Here is a 17,500-nt window from a genome sequence, read left to right on the forward strand (position 1 = left end):
GGAGGGAACAGCGCGGCTAAGGGCTCGAAACAAACCCTAAACCGCGCCAAGTACGGAGGGAACAGCGCGGCTAAGGGCTCGAAACAAACCCTAAACCGCGCCAAGTACGGAAGGAACGGCGCGGAGAGGGCTCGAGACAAAGCTCGACCCTAAACCGCGCCAAGTACGGAGGGAACAGCGCGGCTAAGGGCTCGAAACAAACCCTGAACCGCGCCAAGTACGAAAGGAACGGCGCGCAGTAGGGGTTTAAAACAAAGCTGGTCCCAAAATCGCGCCAAGTACGAAAGGAACAGCGCGGTCGAGACTCGGAAGAAAAAGCTTTCAAAGTGTCGTAGCACGATGCACACTGCTGTTCGTGTGGAACAAACGTGACTACCGTGCTGTACGGTGGAGTTCTGTGCGCAAAAGCGGCGCGTGTGTTTCTAAGCACCACAGCGTTGTGTCAAAAAAGAGGTGCCTGAGAGAAACGCATGCGACTGCCGTGCTTTGCGGCATAGCACCGTGCGCAAAAACGGTGCGCATGCAAGAGGTGTCAGAGCTAGCGAACTTGTGCCACGAGCAACAGGTCACTAAAAGCCTATAGATGACGGTGTTGGAGGAAAAGAAAAATATCGAGAAAGCACTGCGGTGTGCCGTGCGTAGGGACGGGCGCGCGTGCCACATGCCGCCGAAATATGGGTGTCGGAGAAAACAGAGTGCCGCGCGTAACGAGGGGCGCGCGTGTTACAGAGAGATATGCCCAAACGCATGAAAGTGTACGCAGGTGTCCTAAGGCAGTTTTTTTTTTTTCCTCATTTTGATGTCGCCCCGGCTGACGCGGTTTTCGTTTTTCCGTGCCGCCCCGGCTGACGCAGTTTTTGCGCCGCCCCGGCTGACGCGGTTTTTGCGCCGCCCCGGCTGACGCGGTTTTCGCGCCGCCCCGGCTGACGCGGTTTTCGCGCCGCCCCGGCTGACGCGGTTTTTGCGTCGCCCCGGCTGACGCGGTTCGGACTTTGCACTTTTTGGCTCACCCCGGCTGGCGGCCCACTCACTCGATCGCCAGGTCTGTTTGCCCCGGTGGTTCCACCGCCAGGCTTAAGCGCGAACTTTTTTTGTTTGTTTTCTTTTGATTAAGCGCAAGCTTTTTTCTTTGTTTTCTTTTGATTAAGCGCGGGCTTTTTTCTTTGTTTTTTTTTTTATTTCGCCCCGGCAGACGCGGTTTTTGCGCCGCCCCGGCTGACGCGGTTTTTGCCGCCCCGGCTGACGCAGTTCGGACTTAGCACTTTTCGGCTGTGCCTGGCTGGCGGCCCACTCACTCGATCGCCATGTCTGTTTGCCACAGTTTTCCCGGTGGTGCCGCACCCGGGCTCGCCCCGGCTGACGCAGTTTTCGCGCCGCCCCGGCTGACGCGGTTTCGTGCCGCCCCGGCAGACGCGGTTTTCGCGCCGCCCCGGCTGACGCGGTTTCGTGCCGCCCCGGCAGACGCAGTTCGGACTTAGCACTTTTCGGCTGTGCCTGGCTGGCGGCCCACTCACTCGATCGCCATGTCTGTTTGCCACAGTTTTCCCGGTGGTGCCGCACCCGGGCTCGCCCCGGCTGACGCAGTTTTCGCGCCGCCCCGGCTGACGCGGTTTCGTGCCGCCCCGGCAGACGCGGTTTTCGCGCCGCCCCGGCTGACGCGGTTTCGTGCCGCCCCGGCAGACGCAGTTCGGACTTAGCACTTTTCGGCTGTGCCTGGCTGGCGGCCCACTCACTCGATCGCCATGTCTGTTTGCCACAGTTTTCCCCGGTGGTGCCGCACCCGGGCTCGCCCCGGCTGACGCAGTTTTCGCGCCGCCCCGGCTGACGCGGTTTCGTGCCGCCCCGGCAGACGCGGTTTTCGCGCCGCCCCGGCTGACGCGGTTTCGTGCCGCCCCGGCAGACGCAGTTCGGACTTAGCACTTTTCGGCTGTGCCTGGCTGGCGGCCCACTCACTCGATCGCCATGTCTGTTTGCCACAGTTTTCCCGGTGGTGCCGCACCCGGGCTCGCCCCGGCAGACGCGTTTTTTTTTTTTTCTTTCGCCCCGGCTGACGCAGTTTTCGCGCCGCCCCGGCTGACGCGGTTTCGTGCCGCCCCGGCAGACGCGGTTTTTTGCGCCGCCCCGGCTGACGCGGTTTTTGCCGCCCCGGCTGACGCAGTTCGGACTTAGCACTTTTCGGCTGTGCCTGGCTGGCGGCCCACTCACTCGATCGCCATGTCTGTTTGCCACAGTTTTCCCGGTGGTGCCGCACCCGGGCTCGCCCCGGCTGACGCAGTTTTCGCGCCGCCCCGGCTGACGCGGTTTCGTGCCGCCCCGGCAGACGCGGTTTTCGCGCCGCCCCGGCTGACGCGGTTTCGTGCCGCCCCGGCAGACGCAGTTCGGACTTAGCACTTTTCGGCTGTGCCTGGCTGGCGGCCCACTCACTCGATCGCCATGTCTGTTTGCCACAGTTTTCCCGGTGGTGCCGCACCCGGGCTCGCCCCGGCTGACGCAGTTTTCGCGCCGCCCCGGCTGACGCGGTTTCGTGCCGCCCCGGCAGACGCGGTTTTCGCGCCGCCCCGGCTGACGCGGTTTCGTGCCGCCCCGGCAGACGCAGTTCGGACTTAGCACTTTTCGGCTGTGCCTGGCTGGCGGCCCACTCACTCGATCGCCATGTCTGTTTGCCACAGTTTTCCCGGTGGTGCCGCACCCGGGCTCGCCCCGGCTGACGCAGTTTTCGCGCCGCCCCGGCTGACGCGGTTTCGTGCCGCCCCGGCAGACGCGGTTTTCGCGCCGCCCCGGCTGACGCGGTTTCGTGCCGCCCCGGCAGACGCAGTTCGGACTTAGCACTTTTCGGCTGTGCCTGGCTGGCGGCCCACTCACTCGATCGATGTCTGTTTGCCACAGTTTTCCCGGTGGTGCCGCACCCGGGCTCGCCCCGGCTGACGCAGTTTTCGCGCCGCCCCGGCTGACGCGGTTTCGTGCCGCCCCGGCAGACGCGGTTTTCGCGCCGCCCCGGCTGACGCGGTTTCGTGCCGCCCCGGCAGACGCAGTTCGGACTTAGCACCTTTCGGCTGTGCCTGGCTGGCGGCCCACTCACTCGATCGCCATGTCTGTTTGCCACAGTTTTCCCGGTGGTGCCGCACCCGGGCTCGCCCCGGCAGACGCGTTTTTTTTTTTTCTTTCGCCCCGGCTGACGCAGTTTTCGCGCCGCCCCGGCTGACGCGGTTTCGTGCCGCCCCGGCAGACGCGGTTTTTTGCGCCGCCCCGGCTGACGCGGTTTTTGCCGCCCCGGCTGACGCAGTTCGGACTTAGCACTTTTCGGCTGTGCCTGGCTGGCGGCCCACTCACTCGATCGCCATGTCAGTTTGCCACAGTTTTCCCGGTGGTGCCGCACCCGGGCTCGCCCCGGCTGACGCAGTTTTCGCGCCGCCCCGGCTGACGCGGTTTCGTGCCGCCCCGGCAGACGCGGTTTTCGCGCCGCCCCGGCTGACGCGGTTTCGTGCCGCCCCGGCAGACGCAGTTCGGACTTAGCACTTTTCGGCTGTGCCTGGCTGGCGGCCCACTCACTCGATCGCCATGTCTGTTTGCCACAGTTTTCCCGGTGGTGCCGCACCCGGGCTCGCCCCGGCTGACGCAGTTTTCGCGCCGCCCCGGCTGACGCGGTTTCGTGCCGCCCCGGCAGACGCGGTTTTCGCGCCGCCCCGGCTGACGCGGTTTCGTGCCGCCCCGGCAGACGCAGTTCGGACTTAGCACTTTTCGGCTGTGCCTGGCTGGCGGCCCACTCACTCGATCGCCATGTCTGTTTGCCACAGTTTTCCCGGTGGTGCCGCACCCGGGCTCGCCCCGGCTGACGCAGTTTTCGCGCCGCCCCGGCTGACGCGGTTTCGTGCCGCCCCGGCAGACGCGGTTTTCGCGCCGCCCCGGCTGACGCGGTTTCGTGCCGCCCCGGCAGACGCAGTTCGGACTTAGCACTTTTCGGCTGTGCCTGGCTGGCGGCCCACTCACTCGATCGCCATGTCTGTTTGCCACAGTTTTCCCGGTGGTGCCGCACCCGGGCTCGCCCCGGCTGACGCAGTTTTCGCGCCGCCCCGGCTGACGCGGTTTCGTGCCGCCCCGGCAGACGCGGTTTTCGCGCCGCCCCGGCTGACGCGGTTTCGTGCCGCCCCGGCAGACGCAGTTCGGACTTAGCACTTTTCAGCTGTGCCTGGCTGGCGGCCCACTCACTCGATCGCCATGTCTGTTTGCCACAGTTTTCCCGGTGGTGCCGCACCCGGGCTCGCCCCGGCAGACGCGTTTTTTTTTTTCTTTCGCCCCGGCTGACGCAGTTTTCGCGCCGCCCCGGCTGACGCGGTTTCGTGCCGCCCCGGCAGACGCGGTTTTTTGCGCCGCCCCGGCTGACGCGGTTTTTGCCGCCCCGGCTGACGCAGTTCGGACTTAGCACTTTTCGGCTGTGCCTGGCTGGCGGCCCACTCACTCGATCGCCATGTCTGTTTGCCACAGTTTTCCCGGTGGTGCCGCACCCGGGCTCGCCCCGGCTGACGCAGTTTTCGCGCCGCCCCGGCTGACGCGGTTTCGTGCCGCCCCGGCAGACGCGGTTTTCGCGCCGCCCCGGCTGACGCGGTTTCGTGCCGCCCCGGCAGACGCAGTTCGGACTTAGCACTTTTCGGCTGTGCCTGGCTGGCGGCCCACTCACTCGATCGCCATGTCTGTTTGCCACAGTTTTCCCGGTGGTGCCGCACCCGGGCTCGCCCCGGCTGACGCAGTTTTCGCGCCGCCCCGGCTGACGCGGTTTCGTGCCGCCCCGGCAGACGCGGTTTTCGCGCCGCCCCGGCTGACGCGGTTTCGTGCCGCCCCGGCAGACGCAGTTCGGACTTAGCACTTTTCGGCTGTGCCTGGCTGGCGGCCCACTCACTCGATCGCCATGTCTGTTTGCCACAGTTTTCCCGGTGGTGCCGCACCCGGGCTCGCCCCGGCTGACGCAGTTTTCGCGCCGCCCCGGCTGACGCGGTTTCGTGCCGCCCCGGCAGACGCGGTTTTCGCGCCGCCCCGGCTGACGCGGTTTCGTGCCGCCCCGGCAGACGCAGTTCGGACTTAGCACTTTTCGGCTGTGCCTGGCTGGCGGCCCACTCACTCGATCGCCATGTCTGTTTGCCACAGTTTTCCCGGTGGTGCCGCACCCGGGCTCGCCCCGGCTGACGCAGTTTTCGCGCCGCCCCGGCTGACGCGGTTTCGTGCCGCCCCGGCAGACGCGGTTTTCGCGCCGCCCCGGCTGACGCGGTTTCGTGCCGCCCCGGCAGACGCAGTTCGGACTTAGCACTTTTCGGCTGTGCCTGGCTGGCGGCCCACTCACTCGATCGCCATGTCTGTTTGCCACAGTTTTCCCGGTGGTGCCGCACCCGGGCTCGCCCCGGCAGACGCGTTTTTTTTTTCTTTCGCCCCGGCTGACGCAGTTTTCGCGCCGCCCCGGCTGACGCGGTTTCGTGCCGCCCCGGCAGACGCGGTTTTTTGCGCCGCCCCGGCTGACGCGGTTTTTGCCGCCCCGGCTGACGCAGTTCGGACTTAGCACTTTTCGGCTGTGCCTGGCTGGCGGCCCACTCACTCGATCGCCATGTCTGTTTGCCACAGTTTTCCCGGTGGTGCCGCACCCGGGCTCGCCCCGGCTGACGCAGTTTTCGCGCCGCCCCGGCTGACGCGGTTTCGTGCCGCCCCGGCAGACGCGGTTTTCGCGCCGCCCCGGCTGACGCGGTTTCGTGCCGCCCCGGCAGACGCAGTTCGGACTTAGCACTTTTCGGCTGTGCCTGGCTGGCGGCCCACTCACTCGATCGCCATGTCTGTTTGCCACAGTTTTCCCGGTGGTGCCGCACCCGGGCTCGCCCCGGCTGACGCAGTTTTCGCGCCGCCCCGGCTGACGCGGTTTCGTGCCGCCCCGGCAGACGCGGTTTTCGCGCCGCCCCGGCTGACGCGGTTTCGTGCCGCCCCGGCAGACGCAGTTCGGACTTAGCACTTTTCGGCTGTGCCTGGCTGGCGGCCCACTCACTCGATCGCCATGTCTGTTTGCCACAGTTTTCCCGGTGGTGCCGCACCCGGGCTCGCCCCGGCAGACGCGTTTTTTTTTTTCTTTCGCCCCGGCTGACGCAGTTTTCGCGCCGCCCCGGCTGACGCGGTTTCGTGCCGCCCCGGCAGACGCGGTTTTTTTGCGCCGCCCCGGCTGACGCGGTTTTTGCCGCCCCGGCTGACGCAGTTCGGACTTGGCACTTTTTGGCTGAGCCTGGCTGGTGGCCCACTCACTCGATCGCCATGTCTGTTAGCCACAGTTTTCCCGGTGGTGCCGCACCCGGGCTCGCCCCGGCTGACGCAGTTTTCGCGCCGCCCCGGCAGACGCGGTTTTCGCGCCGCCCCGGCTGACGCGGTTTTTGCCGCCCCGGCTGACGCAGTTCGGACTTGGCACTTTTTGGGCTGAGCCTGGCTGGCGGCCCACTCACTCGATCGCCATGTCTGTTTGCCACAGTCTTCCCGGTGGTGCCGCACCCGGGCTCGCCCCGGCAGACGCGTTTTTTTTTTCTTTCGCCCCGGCAGACGTGGTTCCCCCCCCCCCCCTTTTCGCTCGCCCCGGCTGACGAGGTTTTCGCGCCGCCCCGGCTGACGCAGTTTTCGCGCCGCCCCGGCTGACGCGGTTTCGTGCCGCCCCGGCTGACGCGGTTTTCGCGCCGCCCCGGCTGACGCGGTTTTTGCGTCGCCCCGGCTGACACGGTTCGGACTTTGCACTTTTCGGCTGTGCCTGGCTGGCGGCCCACTCACTCGATCGCCATGTCTGTTTGCCACAGTTTTCCCGGTGGTGCCGCACCCGGGCTCGCCCCGGCTGACGCAGTTTTCGCGCCGCCCCGGCTGACGCGGTTTCGTGCCGCCCCGGCAGACGCGGTTTTCGCGCCGCCCCGGCTGACGCGGTTTCGTGCCGCCCCGGCAGACGCAGTTCGGACTTAGCACTTTTCGGCTGTGCCTGGCTGGCGGCCCACTCACTCGATCGCCATGTCTGTTTGCCACAGTTTTCCCGGTGGTGCCGCACCCGGGCTCGCCCCGGCTGACGCAGTTTTCGCGCCGCCCCGGCTGACGCGGTTTCGTGCCGCCCCGGCAGACGCGGTTTTCGCGCCGCCCCGGCTGACGCGGTTTCGTGCCGCCCCGGCAGACGCAGTTCGGACTTAGCACTTTTCGGCTGTGCCTGGCTGGCGGCCCACTCACTCGATCGCCATGTCTGTTTGCCACAGTTTTCCCGGTGGTGCCGCACCCGGGCTCGCCCCGGCAGACGCGTTTTTTTTTTTTTCTTTCGCCCCGGCTGACGCAGTTTTCGCGCCGCCCCGGCTGACGCGGTTTCGTGCCGCCCCGGCAGACGCGGTTTTTTGCGCCGCCCCGGCTGACGCGGTTTTTGCCGCCCCGGCTGACGCAGTTCCGCCGCCCCGGCTGAAGTGATTTTTCCTGTCCCGTGCCGCCCCGGCTGACGCGGTTGGGACTTCGCGTTTGTTCGGCCGCCACGGGTTTTGGCGCACTCGCTCGGTTGCTTGTTGTTGCCACTTGTTGCGAACCCAGGTTTCTTGAGCGAGCGCGGGCGTTTTTTCTTCCTTTCTTTCTTTGTTCTATGTGTTAGCGAATCGGCCTTTAATATCACACGAGGACTCACAACCAACAATTTTCAGTTTGAAGTGTAAAAAATCTGCAGGTGTTGACGTAACTGACTTGCCCCGTACCCTTGAGTACATCCATGAAGTTCTCGTAGTACTACTAAATCGCATTATTCCAAGTGGAGAAATTCCCATAAACTTGCAAACCTCTACACGAAAATCGGTGCGCGTGATAAAGTTGAAAATTATCGTCCGATATCAAATGTGCCTTCTATAACACAAATTCTAGGAAAAAAAAAAAAACACTTGTTCGCCGTTTTCTGCGCCGTGACTGGCAGCACTCCGGCGAAGCGAAACGGGGTCGATTCGAGCACGATATCGGCGTCTTTCGACGTGCTCGCCGGCGACCGTCGCACGAGTACGTCGCACGAGCGCGTCTGCCGGGGCGCCGTTTGCGAAGCCGACGCAAAAGTGGGAACCGCCGCTCGGATGATCGCCGCTTTCGGCAGAGTGAGTGTTGGCACTCCGGGGAAGCGAAACAGCGTGAATGCGCCCACGAAATCGGCGTATTTTGAAGTGCCCGCCGGCGACCGTCGCACGAGTACGGTAAACCGCGTCAGCCGGGGCGTAGTTCGGGACGCCGACGAAAAAGTGGGAAGCGCAACTCGGATCTTCGCCGTTTTTGCAGGAGTGAGTGGCGGCCCTCCTGCGAGACCAAGAAGCATCGATTCGTGCACGAATTCGGCGCCTTTCGACGTGATCGCCGGCGACCGTCGCTCGAGTAGGGCAAACCGCGTCTGCCGGGGCGGGCTTCGGGACGCCGATGCGAAAGTGGGAAACGCTGCTCGGATGTTCGCCGTTTTTGGCCGAGTGAGTGCTGGCACTCGGGCGAAGCCAAACGGGGCCGATTACGGCACGATATCGGCGTCTTTCGACGTGCCCGGCGGCGACCGTCGCACGAGTACGGTAAACCGCGTCAGCCCGGGCGGAGTTCGGGACGCCGATGCGAAAGTGGAGAACGCCGCTCGGATCTTCGCCGTTTTTGGAGGAGTGAGTGGCGGCACTCCGGAGAAGCCAAGGAGCGCCAATTAGCGCACGATATCGGCGTCTTTCGACGCGCTCGCCGGCGACCGTCGAACGAGTAGGGCAAACCGCGTCTGCCGGGGCGGGGTTTACGACGCCGACGCAAAAGTGGGAACCGCCGCTCGGATGTTGGCCGTTTTTGGCAGAGTGAGTGCTGGCACACCGGCGACGCGAAAGAGCGCGAAAGCGCCCACGAAAGTGGCGTATTTGGACGTGCTTGACGGCGACCGCTGCAGGAGTACGAAAAACCACGTCAGCCGGGGCGAGCGACCCACGGCGGTCTGGGTGCTTATCGCTGCTATTATAGGGGCACCCCGGCAGACGCAGAAAAAAAAAATTTTTTTTCGACCTTCTTTTTTGCTGGTCGAGCTCGGGTAACCCAGGTCGCAATGGGAGCCGCGCACGAAAGCGGCGTCGCGAGACGCGTTCGCGGTCGCTAGTCGCACGAGCTCGGCAACCGCGTCAGCCGGCGCGGAGTTCGGGATGCCGACGGCTAAGTGGGTACCGCTGCTCGGATGTTCGCCGTTTTTGGCCGAGTGAGTGCTGGCACTCCGGCGAAGCGAAACGGGGCCGATTCGGGCACGATATCGGCGTATTTCGACGTGCTCGCCGGCGACCGTCGCACGAGTACGGCAAAGCGCGTCTGCCGGGGCGAGGTTTGCGATGCCGACGAAAAAGTGGGAAGCGCCGCTCGGATCTTCGCCGTTTTTGCAGGAGTGAGTGGCGGCCCTCCTGCGAGACCAAGAAGCATCGACTCGCGCACGATATCGGTGTCTTTCGACGTGCCCGCCGGCCACCGCCGCACGAGTACGGCAAACCGCGTATGCCGGGGCGGGGTTGGCGACGCCGACGCAAAAGTGGGAACCGCCACTAGGATGTTCGCCGTTTTTGGCAGAGTGAGTGCTGGCACACCGGCGACGCGAAAGAGCGCGAAAGCGCCCACGAAAGTGGCGTATTTGGACGTGCTTGACGGCGACCGCTGCAGGAGTACGAAAAACCACGTCAGCCGGGGCGAGCGACCCACGGCGGTCTGGGTGCTTATCGCTGCTATTATAGGGGCACCCCGGCAGACGCAGAAAAAAAAAATTTTTTTTCGACCTTCTTTTTTGCTGGTCGAGCTCGGGTAACCCAGGTCGCAATGGGAGCCGCGCACGAAAGCGGCGTCGCGAGACGCGTTCGCGGTCGCTAGTCGCACGAGCTCGGCAACCGCGTCAGCCGGCGCGGAGTTCGGGATGCCGACGGCTAAGTGGGTACCGCTGCTCGGATGTTCGCCGTTTTTGGCCGAGTGAGTGCTGGCACTCCGGCGAAGCGAAACGGGGCCGATTCGGGCACGATATCGGCGTATTTCGACGTGCTCGCCGGCGACCGTCGCACGAGTACGGCAAAGCGCGTCTGCCGGGGCGAGGTTTGCGATGCCGACGAAAAAGTGGGAAGCGCCGCTCGGATCTTCGCCGTTTTTGCAGGAGTGAGTGGCGGCCCTCCTGCGAGACCAAGAAGCATCGACTCGCGCACGATATCGGTGTCTTTCGACGTGCCCGCCGGCCACCGCCGCACGAGTACGGCAAACCGCGTATGCCGGGGCGGGGTTGGCGACGCCGACGCAAAAGTGGGAACCGCCACTAGGATGTTCGCCGTTTTTGGCAGAGTGAGTGCTGGCACTCCGGCGAAGCGAAAGAGCGCGAATGCGCCCACGAAAGTGGCGTGTTTGGACGTGCTTGACGACGACCACCGCAGGAAAACGAAAAACCACGTCAGCCGGGGCGAGCGACCCATGGCGGTCTGGGTGCTTATCGCTGCTATTATAGGGGCACCCCGGCAGACGCAAAAAAAAAAAAAATTTTTTTTCGACATTCTTTCTTGCTCGTCGACCTCGGGTGACCCAGGTCGCAGTGGGAGCCGCGCACGAAAGCGGCGTCGCGAGACGGCTTCGCGGTCGCTAGTCGCACGAGCTCGGCAACCGCGTCTGCCGGGGCGGAGTTCGGGACGCCGACGGCTAAGTGGGAACCGCCGCTCGGATGTTCGCCGTTTGTGGCCGAGTGAGTGCTGGCACTCCGGCGAAGCCAAACGGGGCCGATTCCGGCACGATATCGGCGTCTTTCTACGTGCTCGCCGGCGACCGTCGCACGAGTACGGCAAAGTGCGTCTGCCGGGGCGGGGTTTGCGACGCGTACGCAATAGTGAGAACCGTCGCTCGGATGTTCGTCGTCTTTCGCCGAGCCAGTGCTGGCACTCCGGCGAAGCCGAACGGAGCCGATTCGGGCACGATATCGGCGTCTTTCCACGTGCTCGCCGGCGACCGTCGCACGAGTACGGTAAACCGCGTCAGCCGGGGCGGAGTTCGGGACGCCGATGCGAAAGTGGGAAGCGCCGCTCGGATCTTCGCCGTTTTTGGAGGAGTCAGTGGCGGCACTCCGGTGAAGCCAAGGTGCGCCAATTCGCGCACGATATCGGCGTCTTTCGACGTGCCCGCCGGCCACCGTCGCACGAGTACGGCAAACCTCGTCTGCCGGGGCGGGGTTTGCGACGCCGACGCAAAAGTGGGAACCGCCGCTCGGATGTTCGCCGTTTTTGGCAGAGTGAGTGCTGGCACTCCGGCGAAGCGAAAGAGCGTGAATGCGCCCACGAAAGTAGCGTATTTGGACGTGCTTGACGGCGACCGCCGCAGGAGTACGAAAAACCACGTCAGCCGGGGCGAGCGACCCACGGCGGTCTGGGTGCTTATCGCTGCTATTATAGGGGCACCCCGGCAGACGCAGAAAGAAAAAAAAAAAAAAATGGGGACATGGCGTGCGTCACCGTGCGGCTTCGCAGCGTTGCCGAAGTCGCCGAGCCCTTCGACTGAGCCGAACGGCGGACAGGGAACGTTGGTCGGCCGTTCTAACCTGTCGGTGCCACGCCGAGACGTCGTTAAGGAAAACCGCGTCGTGGGCCTCTACGACGCCGTCGAGTCGTTGTACGTTTGGTGTCCAGCGTGTCGGCGGCGAGTAGCGGACACGTCGTTCACGACTTCGGTCTTTCGCAGTCGACGCGAACTTGCGGAGAGTCGTGGTGCCTCACGTTTTCGGCAGAAACCGCGGCGGAATTTTCCCGTGCGTGCGCGCACGACCTCGGTGCTGTGCCGTCAGCGTAGTGTTGCACAAACTCGTGGCCTACCCAAGGTGCGGTACGTTTGCGGCCGTATCCTCGGTGGGAATTTCGTGAGTAGGGTCGCAAATTCTACGACCTCGGCGGGTTTGAGAGCGACGTAGACTTGTGGCACGCTCAACGTGCCACACGTTTCGGGGCACACCCGCGGTGAAATTTTCTCGAGTACGCTCGTATTAGTGCCCAAGGAGGTCTGGGTACTTATCGCTGCTATTATGTGGGGGTTCTCGTGAGCGGCGTACGCGAAAGCGACCGGGTGTCTGATATGCGGCGGGCTTCGGCCTCGTCAAGCGTGTCCTCGGGTCTGCTCCAGGGGAATCCACGGCAGTCGTCTGCAGCCTCATCCGCTTGATGCGTTAGGGGCTGGTTGTCGGACGGTGCCGTTTTACCACGATATCGAGGTGTGTTCCGTGTCGTCCTCGGGCGATTCAGATGCGAAAGCGCCGAAGACGCGGGCGTGACCCGTCGTCTGGCGGCTTTGCAGTCTCGGCTCCGTTGCTAGTTCCGGCCGGTCCACCGACAGTGCAGCGGGCTTGGGCAACCCGCACGGCGCGACCGAGTCGATGCAACGAAAAAGAGCGAGCATGAACGTGCTTCTTGCCGCACGGCTCCCACTCGTCTTTCGGGAAGGTTGTGCCGTAGCGAGCTCGAACGCCGTCATCTCGGAGTGCAAAATAAGCGTGTTGGGGCGCCTGAAGGTGGCCTCCGCCGCACACAGACTGCGTCCGGCCCGCCGAAGGCGAGGACGGACGCGCAGTCGAACGATTACCTGGTTGATCCTGCCAGTAATCATATGCTTGTCTCAAAGATTAAGCCATGCATGTCTAAGTACATGCCGAAATAAGGCGAAACCGCGAATGGCTCATTAAATCAGTTATGGTTCCTTAGATCGTTTCTTCCTACTTGGATAACTGTGGCAATTCTAGAGCTAATACATGCAGTGAGCCTGGAGCCCTTTGGGTAACGGGTGCTTTTATTAGACCAAGATCGATCGGGTTTCGGCCCGTATTGTGTGGTGACTCTGGATAACTTTGTGCTGATCGCATGGCCACGAGCCGGCGACGTTTCTTTCAAGTGTCTGCCTTATCAACTTTCGATGGTAGGTTACTTGCTTACCATGGTTGTTACGGGTAACGGAGAATCAGGGTTCGATTCCGGAGAGGGAGCCTGAGAAACGGCTACCACATCCAAGGAAGGCAGCAGGCGCGCAAATTACCCACTCCCGGCACGGGGAGGTAGTGACGAAAAATAACAATACGGGACTCTTTTGAGGCCCCGTAATTGAAATGAGTACACTCTAAATCCTTTAACGAGGATCAATTGGAGGGCAAGTCTGGTGCCAGCAGCCGCGGTAATTCCAGCTCCAATAGCGTATACTAAAGCTGCTGCGGTTAAAAAGCTCGTAGTTGGATCTCAGTTCCAGACGAGTAGTGCATCTACCCGATGCGACGGCTCGGACTGAACATCATGCCGGTTCTTTCTTAGTGCACTTCATTGTGTGCCTCGAGATGGCTCGAGATGGCCGGTGCTTTTACTTTGAAAAAATTAGAGTGCTCAACGCAGGCGAGTCGCCTGAATAAACTTGCATGGAATAATAGAACAAGACCTCGTTTCTGTTCTGTTGGTTTTTGGAATACGAGGTAATGATTAAGAGGGACGGACGGGGGCATTCGTATTGCGGCGCTAGAGGTGAAATTCTTGGACCGTCGCAAGACGAACTACTGCGAAAGCATTTGCCAAGAATGTTTTCATTGATCAAGAACGAAAGTCAGAGGTTCGAAGGCGATCAGATACCGCCCTAGTTCTGACCATAAACGATGCCAACCAGCGATCCGCCTGAGTTACTCAAATGACTCGGCGGGCAGCTTCCGGGAAACCAAAGTATTTGGGTTCCGGGGGAAGTATGGTTGCAAAGCTGAAACTTAAAGGAATTGACGGAAGGGCACCACCAGGAGTGGAGCCTGCGGCTTAATTTGACTCAACACGGGAAAACTTACCCGGCCCGGACACTGGGAGGATTGACAGATTGAGAGCTCTTTCTTGATTCGGTGGATGGTGGTGCATGGCCGTTCTTAGTTGGTGGAGCGATTTGTCTGGTTAATTCCGATAACGAACGAGACTCTAGCCTATTAAATAGGTGCGGGGTTCCCAGCACCTTACAACCTTCTTAGAGGGACAAGCGGCTCCTAGCCGCACGAAACAGAGCAATAACAGGTCTGTGATGCCCTTAGATGTCCGGGGCCGCACGCGCGCTACACTGAAGGAAGCAGCGTGTCTTTATCCCTGTCTGAAAAGACTGGGTAACCCGTGGAACTTCTTTCGTGATTGGGATAGGGGCTTGCAATTGTTCCCCTTGAACGAGGAATTCCCAGTAAGCGCGAGTCATAAGCTCGCGTTGATTACGTCCCTGCCCTTTGTACACACCGCCCGTCGCTACTACCGATTGAATGATTTAGTGAGGTCTTCGGACCGATGTCCGGCGCGGCCTTTCGGTTGCGCCGGTCTGTTGGAAAGATGACCAAACTTGATCATTTAGAGGAAGTAAAAGTCGTAACAAGGTTTCCGTAGGTGAACCTGCGGAAGGATCATTAACGGATTGTGAAGGGTGAGCGCCTCAGCTGCGTCTGCGCCCGACACTTTCTGCCGCTGACCCCGTTTGGACGCGGGGTCGGCTTTTCCCCACGGGGCTGCCTGAATGTGGAGCGGCACCCCGTGACAAATTGTTGCGCCCAGCGGACGCCAACACCGCGACCTTGGACGGTCGGCCAGGTGGCGGACGCGGGTACAAACGGCGCAACGCACTCATAGGTCGGCTTTCGACCCGCCACTGCACCGTGGCTCGAAGCGCTCGAAATGCGCGACCCGACCGCTGCGGGACCGCCTAGTACTGTAAACAGGAGCGGCGGAGCGCGAACGGCGAGTCGTGGTTACGTCGGTAGAAGGCGAGGCTGCGCGTTCCCGAAACGCCAGCCGAGTGCCCTCCCGACCGTTCGAGCGTGCAAGAACGAGACCCGACAATCGCGCGGCGACTGCCAAGTACGAGAGGAACGGCACAAGCGTCGGCGGTCGGTCAAGGAACTGGCGATGTGACGGGTCCGCTGTGCACCAGTGCATACCGTCCCGCCGTCCGCGGCAAGCGCCTCCGCGTCCTCGGGTGACGGAGGCTGCCGGTCGGTTCTTGCAGGCGAGGGATCTCGCTGGCACCGGTTCGCGTTGACGCGCGGCCGGTCATGGCACGGCGATGCGACGGCCGAGGTGCGCAGTACTCGATGGAGGAACCGCACGCTCCGATGACCGTCCCGCCCTCCGCGGCGTATGCGTACCGACCGTAATGGTTGCAGCAGCGCCGGCCGGCTTTTGAATTCGCCACACGAAACACGGTGCGAGATCGCGGTTAGGGGAGCGTCGACGTTGCCAGGCGTTTTGCTTGCTGCCGAGGGAAAGGCGGCACGGCCACGTCGCGCTCGTCGCGATTAGCGGGTCTGCGCGCTTTGGGAAGGTGCCGCAACGACTTGCCGAAAGAGGAAGCACGGAAGAACGAGGGACTTGGACGTCCCGACAATTGAACGCACTTGCGGCCAGGCCCTTGCTGGCTTCGTTCTTCCGCCTCGAGTAGGCTCGTACGCGGCTCCGGCGCCGAAAGTGGTCCTTGGCACCGACTTCGGTGGACGTGGGAAGTGCCGCGCAAGTACGGCGCGCCTGGCTCCACCTGTTGGCTAAAGTAGGCAGCCGGATCGGAATTTTGGTGTGCGGTGGCAAACCGTGGATGCGAAAAAAGCTTGTGCGATTTCGTGGAACAAAAAGCGGGGGTCCCCCTTTTTATGCGGAGGAGACCGACCCGCCTGCCGTGGTGAACCGCGACGCCACGGTAAAAACGGGAGAGGCTTGTCGATGGGACCGTGCATCCCGCGCTCCACGGAGGCCGGGAGGCGGCCGCCCGAGGAAATGTGTAGCCGTCGAGGCCCGCATCTGCGTGCACTCTTATCCAAATGGGTGTACCGCAGGCATTTTCTGGTTAGGCGGGCCAATGAGAGCGAGCACACAACGATACCTACGGGTCCGGCTTGGAGAACCGGCTTCGACGCCTCCCGAGTATTTATAGAGGGGTGGACCACGAAAGCACTCGCAAGTAGCGAAAGCGAAACGCCGTCCGAAACACACCGTTTGCTCGATTTGCGGCAGCCGAAAAAGGCGCGGCAGAGTTTTGGAGTCCAAGCGTGCGCTGAAAAGCGCCCTTCTTGGCCACTGTTTGGCCGAGTGCCAGAAACGTTTGGTTTTGACTGTACGGAATTGAACAAACACTTTTTCACGACTCTAAGCGGTGGATCACTCGGTTCTCGGGTCGATGAAGAACGCAGCCAGCTGCGAGACTTGGTGTGAATTGCAGGACACACTGAGCACTGATTCTTTGAACGCACATTGCGGCCTTGGGTCTTCCCTTGGCTTCGTCTGTCTGAGGGTCGGATCACATATCAAGAGAGCCTTCGGCGCACAAGGGAACGTGAGCCGTCGACTCGTTTTGACCGCGTCGGCAACACGGACAGCACGCTGAACACCTCACAGCGAGCGCCAACAGCGGCCACTCAAGGGCGAGACGGTGGCGACCGTCGTGCCAGAGCCCAACCGAAACGGGGGCGACCGACTGCATTGAGGATGTGGCACCTCGTTGAGACCGCCGCAGGACTTCGAGTCGGAAGGAAGCCTGCAGGGAAAGTGCGGTCGAGGTTGCGTACTCCTCTCTGCGACCGGGCGCGCAAGAGCTGCGAGAGCCACGGACGCGCAACTTTAACGCACGGTAAACACGAGGAGCGAAAGCCGGCCAGCAAAGCTTCTCCAGCCGTGCGCAAAGTGCGCGAGATCGCAGCCTTGCGTTGCGCTTGTTGCCCTCGAAGTAAGCAGGGTGTCCCGTAGACCGGGCGCTCGAACACGCTGCGGGGCCGTGCCTCCTCCAGGCTTTGCCGCGCGAACAGGGAACGTTCGCGCGCAAAGCGCAGGGAGGTGAGGAGGCTGCGCCCGACGTTTGCGGTTCGCTGCGTACGCGGTTGATGCGGAGAGCACGGCGCGACGACTTGCCGCGAAGCGGAAAAAGTCTCCCGCACGAGTTGGCGAAACGTTGGCGAAGCTTAAGGCGTTCTCGTCGTAGTCCGCCGTCGGTCTAAGTGCTTCGCAGTTCCCGTCCCGTTCAAAAAACTGGGCCACTCCAGTTGGGGCGGGGGCGACGCTACACGAGACGATGCCTCTCGCCAGGCTGCGTGGCTGCCCTTGCGGCGGCGGCGACTGGCCTCGGCGGTGTTTGGGCTTTCGACACGGTCGTTTATCACGCAACTGCTCGGACGACGCACGCGCGCAGCGGAATGCCGCTTGCCAGCCTTGTGAAGATGTGACCCTGTACAGGGTTGCGGGCGCACTTGGTAGGGCGTCGTACTCGGTTCGCGATGGGTTTACGAACGTGTCCCGTCACTTCCACGTCACACCGGTTGTGCGCCGCACGCGTGCAGCGGGGAAGCCGATTGCCAGCCTTGTGAAGAAGTGGCCCTGTACAGGGTTGCGGGCGCACTTGGTAGGGCGAGCGCACGCGGTCGTGCAGGAAGTTGATGGAAGCGAATGTATCCGCTGTCGACCTCAGATCAGGCGAGACAACCCGCTGAATTTAAGCATATCACTAAGCGGAGGAAAAG

General features: G+C 62.7%; 3 non-coding genes across 3 annotated transcripts in view; all 3 read left to right on the forward strand.

The window, feature by feature from the left end:
• The first annotated feature begins 12,588 nt into the window (after nucleotides 1-12,588).
• LOC142793699 (small subunit ribosomal RNA) lies at nucleotides 12,589-14,413 on the forward strand. Its single transcript, XR_012891753.1, has one exon. It is a non-coding gene; the product is annotated as a small subunit ribosomal RNA (ribosomal RNA).
• A 1,719-nt stretch (nucleotides 14,414-16,132) lies between these two features.
• On the forward strand, nucleotides 16,133-16,285 carry LOC142793713 (5.8S ribosomal RNA). The gene has a single exon (XR_012891765.1). It is a non-coding gene; the product is annotated as a 5.8S ribosomal RNA (ribosomal RNA).
• Nucleotides 16,286-17,439: 1,154 nt separating this feature from the next.
• Nucleotides 17,440-17,500, forward strand: part of LOC142793707 (large subunit ribosomal RNA) — a 3,958-nt gene continuing 3,897 nt past the window's right edge. The window contains exon 1 of the ribosomal RNA XR_012891760.1: nucleotides 17,440-17,500. This exon is cut by the window's right edge and continues 3,897 nt beyond it. This is a non-coding gene — a ribosomal RNA (large subunit ribosomal RNA).

This window comes from Rhipicephalus microplus, unplaced genomic scaffold (genome assembly GCF_043290135.1).
Source record: "Rhipicephalus microplus isolate Deutch F79 unplaced genomic scaffold, USDA_Rmic scaffold_324, whole genome shotgun sequence".
NCBI lineage: Eukaryota > Metazoa > Arthropoda > Arachnida > Ixodida > Ixodidae > Rhipicephalus > Rhipicephalus microplus.